A 6,466-nucleotide genomic window follows, 5' to 3' on the forward strand; every position below is an offset into this window, starting at 1 on the left:
AATTCTGTTAAAACTCACCTCTTTGCAGCAGAAGGTTGTCGTCCTTTAAAATTATCCAAGCGACCCTTTGACCGGTCACTTTTGAAGGACACACAGCTGGGCTCAGGTCCAGGTCCAGCAGAGTCTGGTCCCTGCTGCTGCTCTGGGCTTCAACACAACACACACAGAGCTTTGAGAGTGAATAATGATGGTGGAGTGATTTGAGTCCTGGACAGTTAGAGATCCTCATCTCACCTCTGAGCTTTGGTCTGGCTGTCATGTTCCCCACACAGAGTGCTTTTAGAGGGAGGGACTCCCTCCTCTCTGTCCTCACACTGACTCATGCTGCTCAACTCACATCCACTTTCACCTGGAGAGGAAACACAAATCATTCATCTGCACATCAACTCAAATCTGTTTGTTTCTGTTTCATATCAGTGGCAGCTGAATGCAGTCAGACAGCAGCGTGAGGCAGAGGAAGCTGCCATCAGCTGCTGGACTTCAGGCAAAAGGTGGTTCTAAGTTGGTATAGCTGGAGAAAAGCATCTGCTTGCAGCCGCCAAGCCCCTTTGAGGTTTGAATATCATGTGACGGACACAATTTCTAACCAGCATGCCTTATTTTAAGTCCAGCATGCATCATGTTAAGTCAGCATTGCGCAGCACCACATAAAGTCAAACACACCTTTTGACTTCATGCAGCACTTTGCAGCCCTGACTTATACTGATATCTAATCTACTAAGCTACTTCAATGGAACACCACGCTGGCCTCATAATTTTGAGCAGCTGCAGCTCGACGTTAAAACGAGGTATTGACAAGCACTAACTGGTAAATAGAGGTCTTAGTGGTTGCATCGTGTTTTACTATAGCCTACAATATACACAAAAGGAAGGATGATTGTGTCCATATTGATAGCTGACTGTGTTGCGGGCAGAATATTAGGCTACCACTTGTTTTCTACTCTTCCTGTGGCTCAGTGTTGACAATAATTTCATGTATTTTGACATTGTTGTCAGAGTTAGATCACTTTTTTCCTGTGTCAAATTGTGTAAGTGGCTGTAATGTTGAGTGGCTATGGGATCAAATAATATAATCATGATCCCATAGGCATCCAGGAATTTGTGGTAACAGTTTGGGGACAGCCCCTTCCTGCTCCAACACGACTGAGCACCAGTGCACAAAATAGCCTGAAATAAGATCGAGGATTCAAATGAGAAAACAATCTTCCCTTTCAGATTTGACAGGAACATCTGACTTTATGTTGGTGGAGACGATAGTTTGAAAAACCCAATGTTGTTTGTTTTCTGACAGCTGAAGATAGGAAATAAACATCAGCTTTTCATCCAACTGTTTGATTCCAGTAAATCAATAATCCAACAACATGCAGATTTCTCTAACTCTCTAATAAAATAGAGACTACCACTACTACAAACATTCGACAGCAAGAAACAAAACCTAAAGGGACTAAAGACAAACTTGTTGTTAAACTATCGCAACAGTTTCTTCAAAGCGTCCAAAGTGTTGGAGAAGAAGACTCTTACTTGACGCCTGCAGAGAAAAGGCATCCACGCGCAGATGATTTCCTGGAATCAGTCAGAGCCACACCTGGAATGGCAGCAGGCCAGGTAGGAAAGGCTGCAACAGGACAGATTTTCACAAGAAGATGACAGGATGGTTTTTTTGGTGGTGTTTATGTCTTGTGGTACAGATGGCTTCTCAGTTTAACTATTGTCAGTTTTGAAGTTTGTGAACAAGTCCAGCAATTGTGATTCATGTGTTGGCATAGACAAAAAAAGGCCTCTGATGCAAACATGGCTATATTGCTAACCTGGATCTGCTGTTTTATTTCAATGGGCCGTATTGTTAATTGCTAAAAATGAAATCCATTTTTGTTGGAGTCAGGGGGTTTGAGGACCACTGCATTAAACACAGTTCCTTCGTCATTCACTCAGTATTTTGAATGTCATGGTGTTCTCCAAATGAGTTCACATCAATATGTACCTACTTTTTATATTGTTGGCTAGTTTAATAATGTTTTATAAGGTTTGGTTTGTAAAATCTTAATCTGCAACTGGTAACTACAGCTGTCAGATAAATATAGTTAAAAGTACAAAATTCCCAGTTAACAGAGCTGTTGATAGTCCAGGTCAGGTTGTTGGCTAAGTGTACTAATATGGAGTTGGCCCACCCTTTGCAGCTACAACAGCAACAACTCTACAACTCTTCTGGGAAGGCTGTCCACCAGGTTTAGGAGTTTGTTCATGGGAATTTTTGTCCATTCTTCTAGAAGCACATTTGTGTGGTCAGGCACAGATGTTGGACTAGAAGGCCTGTGTCGCAGTCTCCGCTCTAATTCTTCATCCCAAAGCTGTTCTATTGGGTTGAGGTCAGGACTCTGTGCAGGCCAGTCAAGTTCTTCACACCAAACTCGCTCATCCATGTCTTTATGGACCTCCCTTTGTGCACTGGTGCTCAGTCGTGTTGGAGCAGGAAGGGGCCGTCCCCAAACTGTTACCACAAAGTTGGGAGCATGAAATTGTCCAAAAATGTCTTGGTATGCTGAAGCATTAACAGTTCCTTTCACTACTAAGGGGCCAAGCCCTGAAAAACATCCCCAAACGTAATCCCCCCTCCACCAAACTTTACACTTGGCACAATGCAGTCAGGCAAGAACTGGGGGGTGACAAGTAGCCTACTTTTTTTGTTGGTGGTGTAAGCTGGTGGAGGTGGAACCAGAACTGGTTTTCATATTTTGGGTTAGTTTAATGTTTAATATTGGATCTTAATTTAGAAACTGATCATTTGATTTGTATTTTAAATCTTAATCTGAATAGTAACAAAATGTTGTGAAGTAAAAAGTCATGTAGGCTATCTCTGTGATGTAGAAAGGAGCAGAAATAAGCTACTCATGGAAACTAAAAATAGGCTACTTCAAGGTTGCACTTAGGTAGCCTACAGTACTGGATTATTTACTTTCCACTACTGAATTACAAGCAGATAGCTCCTAACAAAATATAAGATTGACTGTCTCAATGAAGTGCTTCCTGAAGATAATAAAGATAGATTGAACGGAAATCTCTTTGATTTGATTATTGATCAGATTTAAGTTCAAACTGATATAAGTTCATGGTCTTTGTGAAGAAGCTACTGAGCTTTCAGAAAGCTGGGAGCCCCCCTCTGCCTGCAGACTGAGTCTGATCTGATCTGTCCTGCAGGTAAATCTCCTGACAGCATTCACAGACACTAGCAGCTGTTCTCCAGCGGCTGTCCGGTGTTAGAGTCTCAGACAGCGGGAGAGCAGCGGCTCGTCTCCGCCTCCTCCACAGGCTGCTTCAGGCAGGAAAAGCTGCCTTCACTCATCAGAAAGTGGAGCTACACAGTAAATAACGACTCCTGAGCATAAACTAACTTCTGCCGTAACTCCACTGTTTACTCCCAAGTATCCACAGCATGGCGGACATTTGTAAAGTTGTCCCGAGTTCACAAAGAAACTCAGAGTGTTTGAAGAAATGAAGCATCGAGCGGCAGATTTCTGTTTTTCAAACATGTTACATTACCTTCAGCTGGAGGTTCAGGTGTAGAAAAATATCTTCGCAACAACTTCACAGAAAGTAAACTAAACAGGAAACAGGAGAGGCGCGTGATGTCGCGTGATAGGTTAACGGGTTGTGATGAGTCGTTGTTTGATGGCAGCTTAAAAAGGTGAAATAGCTGAAGGTTGAGGACATGTTGGTTTGTAGTTACTTGGGTTTCACAAAGCAGCTTTAGGGAGTTTTAAACTCATATCTCCTTAACTGAGAGCTGTTGCTATGGTTACCTTGTTGGTCATTTAAAGTTATCTGGTTGTATCAAACAAAAGTGTAAAAGTGCAACAATCCTGTTATTTCATGTAATTTTTTGTAAACCAACTAAAGTCATATATTTTACTGCAGTATGACACTTTGAATTGAAACACGATAATCATATTAGACAATGAAAAGTAGTTGTTATAAATATATAATTTATAATAATAATATATAGCGCCAAATCACAACAACAGTTATCTCACAGCGCTTTTCATAAAAGAGCAGGTCTAGACCGTACTCTATGATGATATTTACAGAAGCCCAACAGTTCCCACCAAGAGCAGCACTAGGAGACAGAGGCAAGGAAAAACTTCCTTTAAGAGGCAGAAACCTCGAGCAGAACCATGACTCAGGGTGGGCGGCCATCTGCCTCGACCGGTTGGGGTGAAGGAGAGAGAGAGAGAGAGAGAGAGAGAGAGAGAGAGAGAGAGAGAAGAGAGAGAGAGAGAGAGAGAGAGAGAGAGAAAGAGAGAGAGAGAGGATGTAAGGAGAGAGAGGGGAGGGAGGCAGCCTACACAATATACACACAGTGAAGGTGATGTTGCTATAACTAAATGAAAAATGGTACAGATATTTATAATAGTGTTAATGGTAACAGTCGTAATGTTAATGATTATAATAACAATAATAACAATAGGACTAGTAACAATAGTCGTTGCAGCAGAGGGTGTCGAGCAGGAACACGGGGGCAGCAGGTGACCCGCAACCACAGATCCAGACTCCACAGCTCCAGAGCCAGAAAACCTGCAGGAAGTGATAGGAGGAGAGAGGAGAGACGAGAAAGCACAAGACTACCGGAAAGGGGAGAAGTTGTGTTAGTAACATGCAATAATGGGATAAGGTTGCATACAGAGGGAGAGAAAATAGAGGAGAGAGGAGCTCAGTGCATCATGGGAAATCCCCCGGCAGTCTAGGCCTATAGCAGCATAACTAAGGGATGGTTCAGGACTCACCTGAGCCAGCCCTAACTATAAGCTTTATCAAAGAGGAAAGTCTTAAGCCTACTCTTAAATGTGGAGATGGTGTCTGCCTCCTGAACCCAAACTGGAACCTGGTTCCACAGGAGAGGAGCTTGATAGCTGAACGCTCTGGCTCCTAGTCTACTTTTGGAGACTCTAGGAACCACAAGTAACCCTGCATTCTGGGAGCGCAGTGCTCTGGTGGGGTAGTAAGGTACTATGAGCTCTTTAAGATAAGATGGTGCCTGACCATTAAGAGCTTTGTAGGTAAGAAGAATGATTTTAAATTCTATTCTGGATTTTACTGGAAGCCAATGCAGAGAAGCTAAAACAGCAAAATATTATCTCTTTTCCTGGTTCCTGTCAGAACACGTGCTGCAGCATTCTGGATCAGCTGAAGAGTCTTAATGGACTTTTTCGAGCAGCCTGATAATAAGGAATTGCAGTAATCCAGCCTAGAAGTAACAAATGCATGGACTAGTTTTTCTGCATCATTTTTAGACAGGATGTTCCTGATTTTCGCAATATTACGTAGGTGAAAAAAGGCGGTCCTTGAAATTTGCTTAATGTGGGACTTAAACGACATGTCCTGATCAAAGATAATGGACCTCCATTGGCTCCCTGTAAAATTCAGGATTGATTTTAAGATTTTAGTGCTGACTTACAGAGCCTTAAATGGTCAGGCCCCACATTACATCCTGGACCTTTTGAAACCGTATTCCCCTGACCGCACTCTTCGGTCCTCTGGCCAGAACCAGCTTACAGTCCCTAAGACCTGAAGGGACATGTCATTTCAGTCTGTTGCTCCCAGACCGTGGAACGCTCTGCCCCTGTCCATGCGTCTGGCAGACACTGTTGTCTCTTTTAAAAAGGATCTGAAAACATGTCTATTCAAGAAGGCTTTTGGTTGATGGGTCTTCACTAGTGTCGTTTTAATTAAATTTTTTATTTTATTTTTATATACATTTTATACTGTTTTTTTTATTTACTCTTTTGTACAGCACATTGTGATTTTATCTGAGAAAAGCGCTTTATAAATAAGCTTTACTTACTTACTTACAATCCTTGAGGGGAGCCAGTGGGGAGCAAACTTGGTCAGACTGAATTCATTTCCTCTCACTGTGTGTGTGTCCTGTTAGTTCAGAAGTCAAGAATCCAGCCCAGCAGGTTATTCCTGAATTCAAACCACAGCCTTTCCAGCATCCTATTGGTCTGTGTCGAAGTGCTGATAATCTTCAAGTTTGTGACTCACGTCCTGAAGGGCCGTTTTGGCCTGCCCTTAATTGACAACTTGATCAGCTGCAGCAATATTTTAAAAATCATATAGCAAGCAGTAGAAATCACGCATTAGGCTGTCTAGGCCTTTTACAGACAGGGAGCGACGCCTGCAACTAAATGGATCCGCGGCTCCTCGTGTGAACTGACTAGTAGAGAGCGCTCTGCAAATAAACACCATGTGCTCCATAGGTAGTAACCATGGCAACAGCTTCTGTGCGCTAGTGAATCCCGTTGGTACAACTGAATTTTCTTCAGAGTTTCATCTCACTCATTTTTTATTTTTATTTAACTTGTATGTAATAATTTTGAGCATGGTACCTGACAAAGCAAGCATTGTGAAGTGTCACTTTGGGCTCTGGGTAATTGTCACAGCATTTGTCACTATTTTCAGAATTTCAAATATT

The 6,466-nt window shown here is 42.3% G+C and overlaps 1 long non-coding RNA gene across 1 annotated transcript; it reads right to left on the reverse strand.

The window, feature by feature from the left end:
* Positions 1 to 285: 285 nt before the first annotated feature.
* LOC119889546 lies at positions 286 to 3,591 on the reverse strand. Its single transcript, XR_005442090.1, has 3 exons — positions 3,538 to 3,591; positions 1,522 to 1,615; positions 286 to 349 (listed from the first exon to the last, which is right to left on the reverse strand). It is a non-coding gene; the product is annotated as an uncharacterized LOC119889546 (long non-coding RNA).
* Positions 3,592 to 6,466: the final 2,875 nt, after the last annotated feature.

Source organism: Micropterus salmoides, unplaced genomic scaffold (genome assembly GCF_014851395.1).
Source record: "Micropterus salmoides isolate LMB-PRFRI ecotype aquatic unplaced genomic scaffold, ASM1485139v1 Ms_hic_scaffold_528, whole genome shotgun sequence".
Lineage (NCBI taxonomy): Eukaryota > Metazoa > Chordata > Actinopteri > Centrarchiformes > Centrarchidae > Micropterus > Micropterus salmoides.